Consider the following 19,680-nt stretch of genomic DNA (forward strand, 5'->3'; position numbering starts at 1 on the left):
TGGGTGCAGGAGGGGCAGAGGAGAGAGAATCCCAAGCAGGTCTCCATGCTCAGTGCAGAGTCCCACGCTGGGCTTGATCCCTTGAGCCTGGAATCATGACCTGAGCCGAAATCAACAGCCGGGCACTTAAGCAGCTTGAACCACCCAGGCACCCCTAAGACATTTCTTTTAAATAAAAGGGACTGGAGACCTATGTAATTTTAAGCACCCTTCTCCCACATTTGTTTGTGTCTCAGCAGCGCCCTTTCTTTGAATATACCTGTTAATTAAGGGACAGATATACCCAGGGAAGCATAAACACATTTTAAAGAAAGTAAAAACCAAAGTACAGACCGCATTTCCTGTATTCGCTGAAATTTGTCCACTGGCCCTCCTCCCTCTCCCCTGCACACACCCTGTCCAGTCACTATTCAGGTTCTTAATCACAAGCATGTACTTGAAACACAGGCTGCTTTCTTTGGCAGGCCTTCAGGATATCAAGTTTCCTCTGTTCAAAGGGAACCCGAGACCTGCTTGTGCCCGACTTCTTTCACAGAAGAGATCTTCTTTAAAGCTGGGTTTGCCAGTCACAGTTTTGGATATGAAATCTAGTTGGTGTTTGGTGGAGGTGGGCGTTAAGGAAGGGTGTTCCCACAGCAGCGTTTCGTGCCTCGACTCTGTGCTGCAGATACTTGAGGTCGCCTCAGGCCGGCCCAGGTGGACTTCACTTCCGCCCATGTGACTCTGTTAGTCACTGTTGCAGGCTGACCTGCTCTTCCGGCCTTCCTGACGATGAAGCTGGCCCCTCATCTTCAGACGGAGGAGAGGGGAAGGAAAAAGATGTTCAGGATTGACCTGGTCCTGAGGTGGGCGGCCGTGGGGGGGCAGGTAGAGGCAGATTCCTGAGCATTCGGAAATGTCTGTTCTAGAATGTGCCCCAGGAAGGTAGAGGCTTCCCAGGGACACAGCATTCTGTTATCGAAGTAACAGAGGTGTAGGGCTCTTGTGTTTATTGAAAGCTGCTGATCAGGAGATGCTTAGGCCTTCTCTGACAAACGTTGTCATAAAGGCAATTGTCTTCTGTCTTGCTTTTTTTTTTAAATTTTTTTTTTAACGTTTATTTTTGAGACAGAGAGAGACAGAGCACGAACAGGGGAGGGGCAGAGAGAGAGGGAGACACAGAATCCGAAACAGGCTCCAGGCTCTGAGCTGTCAGCACAGAGCCCGACACGGGGCTCGAACTCACGGACCGGGAGATCGTGACCTGAGCCGAAGTCGGACGCTTAACCGACCGAGCCACCCAGGCGCCCCTCTCCTGTCTTGCTTTTAACTTAACTTGCTTCCTAACTCATTTAGGAAGAGATCTACTACAGTGGACATAATACAAAACGATCTCTTAATATATCTTATACCTTGTGCTGTGTTGTTCTGTTTTTTTTGCCTCAAGTTTTAAGTCTGTTCTCTTTAGAGGTAAACTTAGTTTTCTTTATGACTCTTGAGGTAGTGTTAAATCTTTTCTTTTTTTAAAAATTGGATGTTTCGGGGTACCTGGGTGGCCCAGTTGGTTAAATGTCTGACCTCAGCTCTGGTCATGATCTCACAGTTTGTGGGTTCAAGCCCCTCATCAGGCTCTGTGCCGACAGCTCAGAGCATGGAGCCTGCTTCGGATTCTGTGTTTCCCTCTCTCTCTGCCCCTCCCCAGCTCTCACTCTGTCGGTCTCTCTCTCGCTCAGAAATAAATAAACATTAAAAAAAAATTTTTTTAATTGGATGTTTCTATTATATGAGGCTATAACTTTTTGCTTCATTTTCTCTAAAGAACCCAAGCTTCTTAAATGGGTATAGCTAAAAATCTGACCTTGTTAAAGGAAGACAAAAATTGGCTGAATGGTGGGAGATGAGAAGGAAAACTGTGCCTGCTTTAAGGTTAAAAAGAGATTACTTTTCTCTGTACCATGGAGAAGCATGGCCCAGATAATTGAATGGCACAGAGCTGTTTCTTTGTAGGTCTGCAGTCCTTTTGAGCATGGGCTTGTGTCGGAGAACAAGTGGGTGTGATGACCTCACAATATCCAAGAGAATAAAGCTTGAAACCGAAGGAACTGATGTTTCCAAAGTCCAGGAGTGAGAATGTGCTCTCATTCCACTTTTTCTCTTCAGTGAAACTTGAAGAGTACTTGTTATAGGCAGTGAAACTTCAACTTGATCTTTTATCGCCAAGTTAAGGTAAGAATATCTGGGCTGTTTTAGATGTTGGCTTTTTAAGCTGTTGTAGGGTATGTATGTGTCAAGGGTGATACTGTGCGTTTTTGATAACCAAATCAGCGATATTCTTGCTTAAAAAATTTAGAAGTGGAAAATTCATAATTCCTTATAAAATACCAGTTATTTTTCTTCCTAGTTGGGAACATGACTTGTAGCAATAATAGGGAGATTAGAAGGTTATCTCTTATTGCCATCTCTCAGCTGATAATTAATTATAGCTAATCCTCTTTTTATATTACAGGTTTCCATAACCTTATTATATTTATTTAATTTTTTTAAATTTTTAATGTTTATTTATTTTTGAAGGAGCGAGAGACAGAGCATGATCTGGGGAGGAGCAGAGAGAGAGGGAGACACAGAATCCAAGGCAGGCTCCAGGCTTTGAGTTGTCAGCACAAAGCCCGATGTGGGGCTTGAACCCACAAACCATGAGATCACGACCTGAGCTGAACTCGGACGCTCAACCGACTGAGCCACCCAGGCCCCCCTCCATAACCTTATTTTAATGCGGATTCCGGACTACACCTGTGTGTTTATCTTCCTAAATATTGACAGTAACGGTGGATTGTACTTCTGTGAAGTTAATAAGAAATTAAGTACAGGGGTGTGTGTGTGTTTGTGTGCCTGGGTGCGTGTGAGTGTATGCACTTCCAGGCCCTACAACCTGGAAGGGGGATGTCAAGGCTTAGAAAGATGGTGGCTAGGTTTTCTCGCTAACATTTGTTATTTAATTTCAAAGCCCTCTTTCTTGTTGCCTTTTCCCTGCTGGCCAGGGAAACAGCCACAGCAAATGCAAAGACGAAGCTGGCCCCTCATCTTCAGACGGAGGAGAGGGGAGGCCCCCAGTGGGGGCTGGGCCTGACAGCGTGTAGTGCTAAGGAGTCAACAAAACAGGGCAACAGAAGACTTTGTAAAATTGTGGCTTTTCCAAAATGGCGTCTGCCTTATTCTTTTCATATTCACGGGTAGCTCGCTGTGCTTCCTCCTAGAGTAGACTGTCGTGCACATACTGTGGGAGACACTGGTGAGATCAGCTGAACTCTGTTGAGGGTTCAAATTCCTAGTTGGCCCGTTTTTCATGATTGTTGTGACCTCCGGCATTTCAGTAGCTCATGGGGAACCGCCGTCCTCCTATTCCACCAGGTTTCCCTCCACCATGATTGCATGGTTAACCATTTCTCCAATCCCCTCGAGGCACCGGTAGTACCTAAAACAGAAGTTACTCTTAATTTATGGGAGCAATGCATGAATACACTCTCCTTGTTAAAAAAAAAAAAAAAGGTAAGGTGGGGGGCAAAAAACTATAGATAAAGGTACTTGCTTGGACCTCAGTTGGTGAGAGGCCTGCTCTTTTCTCAGGAACCTGTGTATAGACCTGTGGGGACTAGCAGTTCTCAAGCTTCTTGTTTGGCATCTGAGGGCTTGTTCAAACACATCCTGCTAGACTCAGATTGCTGATTCAGTGGGCCCCGGATGGGGCCTGCGAATTTGCATTTTTAGCAAGTTCCCAGGTGACGTGGATGCTGCTAGTTCAGGGACCACAGGTTGGCAACAGTTGTAGCACTGATTTTTGCATATGTGTGCCTTTTAAAAAGGCAAATACTATCACACTGTATGTGCTTCTATCGTTTTCCTCAGCTCTGTGTTGTGGAGAGCTTGCTGTGCTGCCACATAGTGATAACTTCATTCTGTTTATTTAAAAAAAATTTTTTTTAATTTAATTTTTCTTTAATTTTTAATTTTTCTCTATTTTTATATTAAAATTTATTTTATTTACTTTGTTTTATTTATTTTTTAATGTTTCTTTTTGAGAGAGAACAGGCACGGGGGAGGGACAGAGAGAGGGAACGGGATCTGAAGCAGGCTTTGTGCTGACAGCATAGAGCCCAGCGCGGGGCTCAAACCCATGAACCATGATATCATGACCTGAGGTGAGGTCAGACACCTAACTGACTGAGCCACCCAGGTGCCCAGATTTCCTTCTTTTTAACTGCTGCATAGTGTCCCCAGAGTATATAAAATATGCCTTAATTTAACTTCTATTAATGGGTGTTTTGATTTTGAGTATTTTTTTAAACTATCATAAATAAATGCCGCACCGAACATCTTTGTTTATTCCTCCTTTATGCAAAGCATGTTTGCCTAGGGTAACATGGAGAAGTGAAATTGCTGAGTATATTTTATTTTATTTTTGTTCTAATTGGTAATGTCACCCTGACTCTTTATAATACTCACTGCATTAACACCTAGTTCTGGGTAATTTGTTTTATTATCTTTCTAAGCTGGGGCTAAACCAGAGTTGCTAGGAAAATTATAAAAATGTGCTGATAGGAAGTTCAGCCTGAAAGGGGCTTTGGGCTGCTGGCCAGTCTTTTTTCATTTTTTGTAGACTTCCTAAAACTGATAGTCAACTATTTTTTCCGTTCTCAGTACACTTGATGGATAAGAATTGCCTTCAGTAACCATGGCTCACTTACAGAAAATTTCTAGTGGGTATAGGTCCAAATGTATCTTTTTATGTGAAGTCATTGTTAGACTTCTCCAATCTGGATGTTCTTCCTTCATGTTAGACTATGTATTGATAGCCAGATGTAGCATTTCTTGTGTCCTCCACCTTCGAAACCAGTTAGGCCTCTTTTTCTGTTCTGCCCTTGGCGGTGACATGTGTTAGGTGAGTCTGGCACGTACTAGGTGGGGCTGCAGTCCTAGGTAAGTTGTGGCTGGGTCAGTGGGAGTTACAGTCCAGCGCTACCACTGCTAATATATTTGACTTCGTGGATGGGTGAAATTAGGGGTGGGGAGCTGGGTTGCTAATTCCTTGTTTTGCCAAGTCATTAAAATCAACCAACATAAAGCCACCATCTTTTATAAGTGTGGGATTTCTTTTTAAATGTTTATTTACCCATTTTGAGAGAGAGAGAGAGAGAGAGAGAGAGAGCGAGCATAAGCAGGGGAGGGGCAGAGAGGGAAGGAGAGAGAATCCCTAGCAGAGCCTGATGCAGGGCTCGATCTCACAAATTGTGAGGTCATGACCTGACCCTAAATCAAGAGTTGGACACCCAACCCACTGAGCCATCCAGGTGCCCCATAAGTGTGAGGTTTTTAACACCCCCTACACCTTCCCAAATCATGAACAACATTATCTCAGGGTAAAGGACATTACTTTTAAGTTCAGTTTCAAGAAAACATTTTTTTTTTCCTCCTCTGCCTCAGGCAAGTGAAAATGTTGATTTAGTCTGGAGTTGTCCTAGTATGTAGAGGAACCTGCCATTCCTTGAGTAAAAAAATGTGGTTCTGTATTAGGTTTTCCTAGTTTGTCATGCTGGTAATGTGCTCTCAGTAGTGATCACTGGACATGGGGGTGGTCCTGTAATGTGCAGTTTTCCGGAAGGAGAAAAATTCTTAGGATTCTTACAGTCACCCATTCCCACTGTTGGAGCACTCACAAAAAATGCTGTGTGCCAGGCATTGAGCCAGGTTCTAGATAAAAAGAAGAGGAAGGGGTTCTTGCATTTCAGCGGCTCCCTGATAGTCCTGCTGCTTCTATAGCATGCAGACTGCTTTCCCACAAAAATGTGCTCAGACTTTTAAGGTGACAGCTGCATGTGTGCTCAAAGGTCCCTTGCCATCAAAATCTGACGTTGGTCACTCTGCCTACAAGCTGTGCTTAGACAAAGCTGCTGTCATATCTTGGAGCTTCTTGGGAACATCTCCTTTTAAAGCCAAGGAACCCTTTCTATGGTAAGGATACCTGAATGTCTCTTACCTACTTTTGTGCTTTTCTTCTTTGGGATGTGAAAACACCCTATCAATGATGACAAAATATGCGCGGATTTTAACAGCAGGGCTCCCCAGGTGTAGAGTGATCCTTCTCCTCTAAGAGTACCTCAGCAGAACCTGAGACACTTGTGCATTTTGAACCTCATGTGGTGTGTGGAAACAAATTAAGAAATAACCCACAGAGTAACCCATTACGGTGTTAATTCTTTCCAGACATCTAAGATTTAAGGGGCTTACTAGGTTTTAAATAGATACAGTGCTTTATTAGTCTTTTGTTTTGTTTTGTTTTTCCTGTTACAACTTAATTGGGTGAGGTGTTGAAGGGATTGGGATGACCTAAAAAAATGGAAAACCCTTGGGTTTGGTTGAAATGGGCACTGAACGCCATGATAAAGGCAGTCCAACAACCTCCAGGGTTTATTTCAGTGAATCTAAGAGAAAAGGTATTTTAAAGAAAGAGGGGTGGGCTCTGAGCGGTGTGTGCATCCCATGAACTTACCCCCAGGGAGACCCCTGTCCTGAAAATTCATAAATATCTAATATAAGAGGAGGCATCTGATGCTTTTTCTAGTGCTAAAGGGCTTGCTGCAGTTACTATGGAGAAGCTGGTGCTGGTCTCAGCTGTGTGACAGAGACACTGCAGGCCCTTCAGGAAGAGGGGTGGGAGCAGGTCATTTAACCTCAGCTTGAAGAGCCGTGTTGGTTCTGATGCGTATTGATCAGTTTCTTTGTGATCTCCTATATTGTAAAATGCCTACCGTTTTTACCTGTTCAGAATTTTTTTTAAAGTACTGTATTATTTTAGCTGGAATTTGGTGCCCTATTGCAGAATCCTAGCCTTGTATGTTGGTAAAATTAAGATGTCGTGCATTTACTAATTATTTGTAATGTTATCATGGTATTCTTCATAGTAGAAAGAAGGACAAAATATTACAGGAAACATTTGCCTGACAAGGGTCACTTTCATTTGAAGAAACGTCATGACCGGTTGGTTCTGACTGTTCCTTGAAATTTTTTCTTTAAAGCTGATGACAGAATTTGCCATATATAACTGAAATTTTGGAATGTTTTCCATGGATTTCACATTACAAATTAGTCTACAAAATAAACTGTGACTTCTGTGATGGTTCAAAAATTTAATCTGGGGGTGCCCGGGTGGCTCAGTTGATTAAACATCAATCAGACTCTTGATTTTGGCTCGGGTCATGATCTCACGGTGCGTGAATTCAAGCCTCGTGTGGGGCTCTGCACTGACAGGAGCCTGCTTGGGATTCTCTCTCTCTGCCCCTACCCCACTCTTTCTCACTCTCTCAAAATCAGTAAAAACTTAGAAACATTAAAACTTTAATCTGTATATTTCACAAATGTTACGAGAGCATAAATAAGATTTTTGGAAAAGCGTTTTCTGCTTTGGTGCCTAATATGGTGGAATGTACTAGAATCTTAATAAACATTTAATACATGTGCTTCATGTTGAAAATTGGACTATCCCAATTCTTAGTAGGTTTTCTTAATTCTTACATATTCTTAGACCCCAGAGTATAGGTTTTTGTGATACCTGCAAGTTCTAGAAATGAAAATTTCTTTTTTTTTTTAAGTTTATTTATTAATTTGAGAGAGCAAGAGAATGAGTGTGAGAGAAAGTGCATGGGAGTGTCCAAGAAGTGGATGCTTTTCTTCTTTGGTCTTATGGTTCCTGAATGTGGAATCAAGATGCAAACCTGGATCGGTCTGATTGCCAGGTTCATGCTCTGTGACCCCTACCATCAGCTGCTGGAAGCCATTGCACCTGACTTTGGAGGGTGTTATTCTACTGATTCCTCAACCACCTGCTGCACTTACTTCCTCTGTGAATGTGTGAACACAGTGTTTCTATGCATTATGTCTCCTTCCCCACTCTCTTCTGCTGGGGTTACCAGGGAAATGTAGAGGTAGGGAAAGGAAGGAAGAATTGAGTTCAGCCCAGGACCAGTCTCTGTCTGTTTCTCTTTTTCCAGTTCTCCCCATTTTCCAAATGTGGTCTCTGACTACAGCGGGCCTCTCCCTACTTAATCAGGTCTTTATTACTCAGGATCAGCCTAACCCTAACTAATGTCTGGTAATAGCATCACTTCCTAGTTTTTTCTGTATGCAGGTGTGGGATGGCTGAGGATCCTTAATTTGAATAGGCCAGACTGCTGAAGAGACGATCGAGACCTGATCTGTGCTTTGGAGAGCTAATGGTTTGTGTGGGATGCAGGTCTGTGAACCTTCACTGCTACGTAAGACAGACTCATTTCACTGTGAAAGTGACTCACACAATTAGAATTAAGGGAAAAGAGTAGGTAATTCTGTTGAAGGGAGAATCTAAAGCATTTTCATAAAAGATAAACTCCACCGAATCTCAGCCTTGGGAATTTTGATAGGTGAGCCCAGGAAAGAAAATTCCAGATAAAAGTGGTATAGAGATTGCCTTACGTATGGTAGCAAATTCATGTGAATTTTTTTGTTGCCTCATATGTTATCCTAAAACATGGCAACTTGAAAAAACCAAACATTGGGGCACCTGGGTGGCTCAGTTGGTTGAGTGTCTGACTCTGGATTTTGGCTCAGGTCATGATCTCACGGTTCATGGGCTTGAGCCCTGCATCGGGCTCTGTGCTGACAGGGCAGAGCCTGCTTAGGATTCTCTCTCTCCCTCTCTCTCTGCCCCCCCCCCACGCATGTGTGCACATGCATATTCTCTCTCTCTCAATAAATAAATAAACATTAAAAAAAAAACCCAAACATTTATTACCTTACACAGTTTCTGAAGATCAGAAGTCTGAGACTTGCTAGCTACATAGTTCTGGCTCGGGGTGTCTCATGAGTTTGCAGTAAAGCTGTTGGCTGGAGAGTTAGGTACCTCAAAGCTTAACTTGGGTAGTCTTTGGTAGGAGGTATCCATTCCTTACTCCGTGGACCTTTTCATAAGGCTACCAGTGACCTGGTTTTCCTCAGAGTAAATGATCCTACAGAGAGAGAACCCAAGAGCTGTATTTTATTGATCCTACAGACTGTCCCTGGTACACTACCAGCAATCATTGAAGCCATCTTGGAGGCCATCTTGTAGATCACCATAGAGACGATCTGGTGTGTAATGTGTTCCAGGCTCCGTATCTGAAACTGAGGCAATGAGGAATGATACCTGGGAGGTGAAGTTGATGTTGATATGGCGTAAATTGCATGAGATTAATGTCATGTAGAATTAACCATCAAACAGCTTATTCCATAGGGGAGTTATATTTTGTACATAAGTATGATTCCAGGTGGAAAGCAAAATGCATACAGAGGTATGAATTACAAACACAAGAGTTCAGAGGTTACCTCTAGCGGGGTAGCAGAGTCAGATTTGGAGGGGACGTGGTGTTTGTGTTTAAAGGTAATGGTCTGAGTGTTGCTCACATTGAAATGAGGTGGTGTGGACTTATAATACTATGGACTGCTGTTAACTTCTTTCTCAATTGGTTTATTCTTCCTAACATGTAATGAATACTGTATTTTAAGGTTAAATTTGAAGTAACTTCACTAGTTGGTTTGATAGTGTTGACCCTTCCAACTTTTTTCTATTATTGAGCAAGAATTGATGATGGTAGAAATGTTTAATTTCTTAGAGTATAATGTACTAACCATTTTATTTATGTCGTATAAAATTTGTTACCATATGTGACCAGTGCATATAAATATATAGTAACTGTGGGGAATTGTATTTGTGCGTGTGTGTGTGTGTGTGTGTGTGTGTGTGTGTGTGTATCTGACTGAGCATCAGTGTTATGTGTCCTGCACTGTGGTTGTTTTCTGTAGCCATAGGGAAGACGTCACCATTGTTACCCACAATAGATTACTTTTCTGAATTCGTTAATCTCTTTAAGGCCGTTAAAGGCTTAGTGACTAATGAGCAAACCCAGTAAATACTGCCTTATGTCTGAAAAAAGAGTTAATGTTCCTGGAAAAATCGAGCTGTTTTTTCTGGTTAACCAGGTGGAGCCGGGTGTTCCCAATGGTTCAGGCTATAATAAGCCCTTGGTGAGTAAGAAATGATGTTATTCTGGAGACAACTGTTAAGTAATTAGACTTTTACCTCATTTTAATTAAAAATTTCTAACTTTAACCTATCTTCCCAACCATTGAGCAAGGCACAGGCACTTCTTGTCAGTCAGGGTCTATTACTGACTTTGAGGGTGGCCTCGGGAGAACCTAGGACTTGGGCTTTAGAGAGGGCTCACGGTCTCCACACTAAACAAAGGACATTTACATAGGCCATTGAACCAATGTCTGTATGTCACAGCTGGACCAGTGCTAACAAAATCTCCAGGGCCTTGGCATATAACAAAGGGCTGTTTTTTTGTGTGGAGAGCATAAATAGCTTCTTTTCTTTTTTCTTTTTTTTTCCTAGGCAGATATGAAATTGGAATTGCTTAATGGTAACACACAGCCTGCTCATTGAACCGTTTGTGCTCTTCTCCCGTGATAGAATAGTGGAGAAAGCATGGGTCCAGGAAAAAGACAGAGGGTCAAAGAGCTGGGCTGGGGGACCTGCCTAGGTGACTGTGTGGGTCAGGCATGTGCCCCTGAACTTCAGGCTCCGGCCTGTAAGTGCTCTGTAGGCCTGTCTAGAGGTTTGGGAGAATAGAAAAAAAAGCCACTGTATTTGAGTACGTTTAAAAGCCATGAGGCACTATCCAAACACAAACCACTCTTTACTGCTGCTTGTTATTTTAATAGTTGTGCTGAATTTTTTTCCCCAAGGGAAAACTTTACCTCTGTCCTTTAAACTGCATAGGTCCAACAGTGGGTAATTATTAACTATATTAATCTTGATCACATACTGTACAGTCTTTGGACATCATGAGCGCTTTATAATTTTAAATGTTCTAAGAGTTGGCAAGTCTGGAACTTTGACAAATTGTTTTATTTTTTTCACAAAAACACTACTCTAGATGCTAGTGGGTATTCTTTCAGGGGTAATGAGAAGTTCTAAAATTAGATTGTAATGACGGTTTCACAATTGTGAATATGCAAAAATGTTAAAAAGCGTGGTTTTTATCGTGTGTGAATTAGGTGTCAGTAAAGCTATCTTGGTTAAAAAAGCAAAACCCTGTCCCCTCAATGTTATCTACGAAAATCCTGTCATTTCCCCCCACCCCACCCCCACCCCCCCAGGGTCCAGGACATACCGTGCATTTGTTCCCCACTTACTTACAGGTGACTGAATGAACGATGTAGTTGAAATCATCCTAGTAGCACAGTGAGATGAGAGTAGAAATAGGGGCTTCCGTGGTGGGGGTGAAACCAGGGGGTGAGCCCTGCAGGGAGGGGTTGGTTGGTAGTTGGGGGGATTTGTGTCAAGATCTGGCAGTGCTGGCAGTTTGTGAGCTCTGGAGGGAAGAAGAAGACGCCCCACAAACAAGTAAGGATCTGGGTGGGAAGAGCCACAAATAATCTTGGGTGCGGCCTAGATATGTCTTCCGCGTGAAGTTGGGAATGCTGGTGTTTTGTGGTCCACATTCTGGTTACCTTGGCCTTCTAAATCAGGAAACCCTGTGATGACAGAGTGGGCTTAAGGTCAGAGGGTGGCTGCATTTTGGGAAAGTTGGGGAGAGGGGGATTCAGGGAGCCGCAAATTCTTAATTGTCAGAGTGTCTGTGACCTTGAGTAGCAAGGTAGAATGCCCGATCAGGTAATCGGACTAACAAAAGCCGAGAAATGAGGTGAGGCAAGAACGCAGAATCCAGGCCTGGGTCTGGGCAGCTAACATAGATCTGGTTACAGACTTTGGGAGTATGGTATTCAGAGACCTTTTGGGCTCATTTTTAGTTTTTTTCACTTGTGTTCTTTTTATTTTTAATAAATTTTGTGGAGGAGTATATTTTCAGTTTTCTAGATGCATATAGTCTTATCTTTGTACAGAATGTATTGAATGCCTTGTCAGATGTATAATTGCACAACATAAACCACTCTATTTTGTTCTAAATTTTTTTTTTCAACGTTTTTATTTATTTATGGGACAGACAGAGACAGAGCATGAACGGGGGAGGGGCAGAGAGAGAGGGAGACACAGAATCGGAAACAGGCTCCAGGCTCCGAGCCCTCAGCCCAGAGCCTGACGCGGGGCTCGAACTCACGGACCGTGAGATCGTGAGATCGTGACCTGGCTGAAGTCGGACGCTCAACCTACTGCGCCACCCAGGCGCCCCTCTATTTTGTTCTAGCACTTGCAGAAGCTGACTACCAAATCTTGAAAAACCACATTTTGCTCCTCAGAGGGCATTCAAATTCTCTTCCTGTTGGGTTTTATGCAGTAAGATTTCAGAGTAAGGTTTCTGTCACTTTTGGTATTGTATTGTCCAAGACAGTCACCTTTTTATAGTCTTCTGAGAAATATTTAAATTCTGAAGGAGTGGGCTAGCCCCTTCCTCAAAAGACAGTGTTAAATAGCAGTGTAATTAACTACGGTGAGAGTCCTGCTTCTGAGGACTCCTAACCAACTTATTTTTGTATTTATGAAAAATAATACATGCTCAAGGCAAAAAGAATTCAGACAGTACAAAGGGGTACACAGCTAAAATCACATCTCTTCCCCCTTGACTCATTACCCAGAGACATTTGTTGTAATCAAGCTCCTTGGATGTCCTTTAAGAAATGTCCATGTAGGTAATGTGCAGAACCATTTAAAAATCCAAATGGGAACATGTCATACACGCACCTAATACGTATCTTCCTGGATGTTTTCCCTCATCTAACACAAATGGATACATCTTTTTTTTTTTTAAACAGCTTTATTGCGGTATAATTTGCAATAAATAATTGCCATATAATGTACCTTGAAATTCACTTGTTTAAAGTGTACGATTGAATTTTTAGTAAACTTACAGAGTTGTGAAACCATCAGCACAGTCCAGTTTTAGAACATTTCCATTAGCCTCTTTGCAGACACACTTTGCATTCCCACCCCCGGGGCCACCACTAATCTACTTTCTGTCTCTGTAGATTGATTTTACTCTTTTTAACTGCAACCAGTGGTCCATTTTGTGGAAGTATAAAAAAACGTGTTGAAGGTCTCCATCCAAGCAAATGGGGATTTTTTTGCTGATGTTTTATTTTGTTGCCTTCTTACTTCCTTTTGAAAGATTTGACAAGGTTGAAAATTTGCCTTGGAGCCAGACTTGGTACAAATGAGAAGGGAATTTTAGTGAAGGTTGTTTATAGATTTTCCAGTGACTAGCTGTTGGACTGGAAGAATTTTAGGGCCTGGGTGATTATCTACATGTGAACAGAAACCACCCAAGGTCATCCTCAATTAGGTGGAAGCCCAAGCCAGTAATGTGTGTTTTATGGATGTGAGGGAGTGGAATTAAGTATTTACGCAAAGTTGAGGGGAATTTATTATTATTTTTGTTCGTTTTTGTTTTTACTTAACCTCTAACTAGGAGGATTTCAGGAGTTGCCAAGTGTTCAGGAGTATGTCTTAGGATATATTTTCAAACTATATGGTGGCACCCATTATTGGGTTGTGGATGCTAACCATCTGCTGTTTAAAGAAACGAAGTAGAACAGAACAATACTAAAATGCTGTGCTTACGGGGTGCCTGGGTGGCTCAGTCGGTTAAGCATCCGACTTCTGCTCAGGTCATGATCTCACGGTCCGTGAGTTCAAGCCCTGCGTCGGGCTCTGTGCTGACAGCTCAGAGCCTGGAACCTGCTTCAGAATCTGTGTCTCCCTCTCTCTCTACCCCTCCCCTGCTCATCTCTGTCTCTCAATAATAAATAAACGTTAAAAAAATTTTTTTAAATGCTGTGCTTACTGTAATGGTGATCATTGTTTCCTGAAAATTCAGTTTTTTTAAAGTTTATTTATCCAGAGAGAGAGAGAGAGAGAGAGAGAGAGAACTAGTGGTGGAGGGGCAGAGAGAGAGGGACAGAGGATTCGAAGCAGGCTCTGTGCTGAGAACAGAGAGCTGGATGTGAGGCTCGAACTCACAAACCGGGAGATCATGACCTGAGCCAAAGCTGGAGGCTTAACCGACTGAGCCACCCAGGTGCCCCTGAAAATTCAGTTTTAATTGTGAAGTGTGTGTGTGTGTGTGTGTGTGTGTGTGTGTGTGTGTGTGATGTAAACATTAGAAATGTTGAAAAGTCAGTGCCCTAGGAGTTAGGTTCTCAGTCAGGGGAACAAATAGGTTATATTCAGGCTTTCTCTTCATCTGAGCTGTACTAGAACGCTTCCTGGGGGCAGGTAGGATGAGAAGACTAAAGGAGAGCAGTTCATTGAGATAAACATTTGTTGGATATTGGCTGGGAAGGTGAACCACCTGTCTGGGAGAGTGGGAGGTGGAAATGAGAAAGTTCAGGAAAACTTCCTGTGTGACTACTTTTTCTCTGTCAGAATATTGAATTATTTCCAAAGTTCTAATGAGGAGCCTTTGGATACATTTTAGTCAGTTTATCAACTATTCTATTCTGGCTTTATTTTTAGAACAACGTATGTATTTACACTGGGGAGAACTTTAGAATGATTAAATTTGTTGGATATTGTGTTTGGAAGTAACTTGAAGTTACATACATCCCTGCTGTAATATCTCTGATCGTTCTTCTGCCTACACTTGTCTACATCTGCAGAAGGGGAATTCATTGACTCTGCAGGCATCCCAGTTCTTCTCCAGCTTCTTCATGTTGAGAACCTTCAGGTTTCCTGTGTCTTTGGTTTCTGGACTGGGCAGCTGTACGTTGCCTAGCTAAAAATAACAAATGTTTAGCATGTCAAAAATAAGTCAGGGGCACCTGGGTCGCTCAGTTGTTAAGAATATGATGTTGGCTCAGGTCACGATCTCACAGTTTGTGAGTTCGAGTCCCACATCAAGTGAGCTAGCGTCCCTCTTTGGATGAGCATGAGCCCCACTTTGGGTGAGCTCAAGTTCTGGTTTGGGTGAGCCCTGCTTCTCTCTCTCTCTCTCTCTCTCTCTGTCCCTTGTGGAATAGAGAGGGAGGAAAACCATAAGAGACTCTTAATTATAGAGAACAAACTGAGGGCTGCTGGAGGGGAGGTCAGTGGGGGGATGGGCTAAATCAGTGATGGGCATTAAGGAGGGCACTTGTTGGGATGAGCACTGGGTGTTACATGTAAGTGCTGAATCACTGAATTCTACTCCTGAAACCAATACTACACTATGTATTAACTAACTTGAATTTAAATAAAATCTTGGAAGGAAAAAAAAAAGAATAAATCAGGAGTCTTGGAGCAGCTTATCTGGGTGGCCTGACCTGGGTCTCTTATGAGATGCGTGAGATGCAGTCAAGTTGAGGATTGGGGCTGTAGTCATTTGAAGGCTGATTGGACCAAAGGATCCACTTCCAAGATGGCTGACTCAAATGCTTGTTGGAAGGAGGCCTAGGTTCCTGGCTATGTGAACCCCGGCATGGATCTGAGTGTCTTCGTGACAACTCTCTGTGGGATCAAGAGAGACAGAGAGGTGGAAGCCTTTAATGGGTTGTGGTAAGGGCCAAGGGAGAGAATACATGTACGTCACCTAACACAGTGCCTGGCATATAGTAAGTATACAGTTAGCAGCCACTATTACTATTCCTGAAATAAATGTGACCATGGATGAGGGTCCATATGTGTCTACCGTGTCATCAACTGCATGGAGTACTGTGTATAGGGAAAGAGTTTTTATTTGTTACTTTTTGTATTTGGATGACTTCCCCAATCTACATTCCAACCGTAGCTTCTAGACCCGTGTCTTCATCTTCTTCTTATGCTGACACAAGGCAACAGAAACTTAAGTCCTCAAAAAAGAAAACTAATCCTGTTGTCCTTCTTTGCTGTGTTTTAGCTGTCCTTCTCCTCATTGGCTGCATTCCCCCAGATGTACCAACAATATGGGTTCATTTCCTTTTATAAACATCATTGATATCGTCAAGTTCTTGGACTCCAGGTGGGAACATTGAGACAGTTTCTACAGGTAATTCATTTACAGTTGAGGAGGTGAAGGGACTAGGGCTAGGTGTGGTATGAGGGATGGAAGGAAGAAATGAGCCCAAAGGAGACTGAAGGAAGGATTCTGTTGAATTGGTAGATGGTACAAAGAAATAAAAAGTATGGAAGTTTTAAGCCTGGAGACTGGAGAAGGTGATGGTACTATTAATAAGAAGTGAGGATGAACACAGATGAATAGAGGAAAGAATATATGGTTTTGGAGGGAAGAAGTAAAACTCGGCTTCCATTTTGAATTTGAGGGAAGTTGGTGTCCACAAGGCAGTTATCCATGGATTGCCCGTGGCTGGCCAGAGTGCTCCTCGCAGCCATCCCTGGAACCTCTTGGGGTCAGACCAAGGATGTAAAGTCTTTGTTGGCCAGAGTGTGCCATACCCTAAGATAACATCTGGAGTGATTCAGGAAGAGGGACCTATAGTTTATGGGAGAAAAGTGTAGGAGACAAACATTGAGCATCAGGGACTGGTGCTTTTAAATGTCTTATTTATGTCTAGTAGCACCTATATAAGGGAAGTGTGTGGTCCTCTCAGTTTTACAAATATAGAAAAAAAGGATCAGAGATATCAGGTGATCTGTCCAAAGTCACGTGGCTAGTAGGTGCTACAGCTAAGATTTGAATGTTCCTTTATGAATGAATGAATCTTCTTTTTTCCATGAGCATCAAAGGGCATATGGCCAGTTGAATTGCTAGAATCTGAAAACCATGAAGTAACTCAAAAGTGGCAGGGGGCCCCTGGGCACTAGTGACTCAGGGTAACTAATTGCCACGTTATGTTTTTTTTGCCCCTTCTTTTCTTCCAGCCCATCGTGTGTTCCATTGCTATGGGACTTCCTCACGTGGCACTGGTATCTCCTTATCGGCACTGTTCCCTATGTTATTGAAGCAGGAGACCTGTGTTTGTTTCTCTGAATCAGTAGGAGGTGGCGGAGAACAGCAAAAGAATATCTACTTTCAAATCCTATCCATAAAACCTTTCAGTCTTCATTAACTCCCCTTCCCTCTTGGTACCGCTCCCATCCTCAACATGGTATATTGTCAATCCCAGAAGCACTGGGATTGGCCATCGTATTAGGTCAGTGTGGAGGTAGGTTTTCAGATCACTTGCCCCTAGAAACCTGAATCTTCACAATAGTAGTGGTCAGCATTGATTATTTCAGGAACCAATTATGGAACATGTACCATGCACCTCGTGACTTGCAGACATTTTAAAAGGGAGTCTGTCTTTCTTAGTGTACAAGTTAGTATTTTAGGGTGTATATTGTGCTAGGGGTTGTGCTGTGATATATGTATACTGTGAGTAACAAAGCAGATTTATCAGAATAATAATTTATTTTCACTTTATTTTATTCTTTTTAAGTTTATTTATTTATTTTGAGAGAGCGAGAACTCAAACGGGGGAGGAACAGAGAGAAGGAGAGAGAGAGAGAGAGAGAGAGAGAGAGAGAGAGAGAGAGAGAGAATGAATCCCAAGCAGGGTCCGCCCTCTCAGTGCAGAGCCTGATGTGATGCTCGAACTCACTGACCGTGAGATCATGACCTGAGCTGAAATCCGGAGTAGGATGCTTGACAGACAGCCACCCATGGGCCCCTATCTAAGTAATAATTTAGTAATACCAAAGAGAAACATAACAGTCAACTAGAATGGACTCATTGGGTTGGTCAGTCAACTGTTTCCTTTCTGGTAGGAGAGCCATTTTGGTTGGATATCTCAGTGAGTCTGCTGAGTCTTACTCATTGTTTCAACACTAATCTTTCTTCATGGCCTTCCTCTCCATTCTGTTTACACTTTCTCTGTAGGTGATCTTTCCCAGGACTGTGGCTTTAAATACCATTCAGTCACTGACTCTTGAAAATACCACTCTTTTTTTCTCAGCACCTTTAACAATTTCCAGAAGATACTCTGTATGTGAGGGGGAAGGAAAAGAACAGTAAGTACTTGGGAAAACTCTGGGGGAACTTTTGGGAAAAGTAATTGTTTCTTTCATCCCCCCCTCTCTCTGTTTCTTTCTCTCTTTCTTTGAAAGCTCTTAAAAACTTTCTTTCTTTTCTTTTCTTTTCTTTTCTTTTCTTTTCTTTTCTTTCCTTTTCTTTCCTTTTCTTTCCTTTTCTCTTCTCTTCTCTTCTCTTCTCTTCTCTTCTCTTTTCTTTTCTTTTCTTTTCTTTTCTTTTTTCTTTTCTTTTCTTTTCTTTCAAGGTAGACTGTAGGCCCAGTGTGAGTCTTGAACTCATGACCCTGAGATCAAGAGTCACATATTCTACTGACTGAGCAAGGCACCCTGGTCTCTTTCTTTAAAAAAAAAAAAAAAAAAAAAAAAAAAAATATATATATATATATATATATATATATATATATATATGTATGTATACACACATACACATATATAATTTTAGCTCTTAGGTTGAAATTTTGAATGTGAAAACAGTTTAGACATGTTAAAATGATTCTTTTTTTGGTTAACAGAACCACAGAATCAGATATTTGTTTCCTATCCTTTAATTGATGTGGTAGTGAATTGAAGACTCTTGTTGGGAAGAAAATATTCCCAGTGGATTGGATTAAGGTACGAACTCTATGTTGAGGCAGGCAAGATTCAGCTAGCCTCAATTAGGCATCTCTGAATAGTCCATGTGGTTGCTCTGCATTTTAATGTTTAACTCATATCACAGAATATTACTTCAAGCTATAAATTTGCGAATTTTTTCTAGTATCTTGCTTGTGATTTCTAGACTTCATATTGTCCATCTCAAGCCAACAGGGTAACTAAAAATCCTTGCTGTAGGAAAGAAGAGTGCTCTGAAAGGAACAGCATGTACAATGTCCTGAAGGTTAGTAACTCTTTGGAAAACTGCTCACCAACCAAGATGATTCGCATGTGAAAAGTGATGGGATTGATACGCGGAAGCCAGAGGGAACTAGGGGGCTGAGGGTCTTCTGTGCCACAGTAAGGAGTAAATGAAAGCCTTTGTAATGCAATGACATGATTTGGCTTTTGTTTGCAACTAAGCATCACAAAGTGAGTTAGAAATTTTTAAAAGTGGTTTCATGAGCCTGTAATACAGACTTTCTGTGCTTTTCTTTTTGTCAGTTCTTTTCTCATTGTGTCTTTGCCAAACTTGTACAGCCCCATATTCAGTCCTGCCTCTTCTTCCTCTTAGCTCTTGACTCCTCACCCAGATTTGAGCCAGTCAGGTGTGAGCTCCTCAGCTATTTGCCTTTAAAGCTGAATCATTTTCCCTCTTGAGAATATTTGTGAGCCCACCATCCTCTTATCACAGGTAAACATTTAGAAATTGGGGTTTGAGAGCTATGGGGGAATTGCTGCCATTTCCCACCCAAGGTGAAATCAGCAGTGTAAACAATAGAATATAAATTGTGGTTCCTTAGGGAAAAATAAAGCAACACCATCAAAAACATGAACATAGAATACAAGAGCAAAGAAAAGCTATGAGTGCTTAGATATATCTTAGCCAAAAAATTCCAATGTTGACATTTCTGTTTGGTTGGCATTCTGTTGATAGTGCACAGAATTTGTTCATGTCAGTTTCTTAACAGATTTTGTAATGCTTGTATGTGAATTACATATAAATTTAGTGGATATATAACTTTTAATATAATTTTAATATAATTTAAATTTTAACATAT

The 19,680-nt window shown here is 41.9% G+C and overlaps 1 protein-coding gene and 1 long non-coding RNA gene across 4 annotated transcripts in view; both read left to right on the plus strand.

The window, feature by feature from the left end:
• TPD52 (tumor protein D52) overlaps window positions 1-19,680 on the plus strand; it is a 109,746-nt gene that overhangs the window by 15,205 nt on the left and 74,861 nt on the right. The window lies entirely within an intron of this gene.
• LOC121038082 (uncharacterized) lies at window positions 1,709-19,619 on the plus strand. The gene is made up of 4 exons (XR_005794140.1): window positions 1,709-2,205; window positions 17,911-17,965; window positions 18,765-18,867; window positions 19,194-19,619. It is a non-coding gene; the product is annotated as an uncharacterized LOC121038082 (long non-coding RNA).

This window comes from Herpailurus yagouaroundi, unplaced genomic scaffold (genome assembly GCF_014898765.1).
Source record: "Herpailurus yagouaroundi ecotype Mexico unplaced genomic scaffold, PumYag 165, whole genome shotgun sequence".
Classification (NCBI taxonomy): Eukaryota; Metazoa; Chordata; class Mammalia; order Carnivora; family Felidae; genus Herpailurus; species Herpailurus yagouaroundi.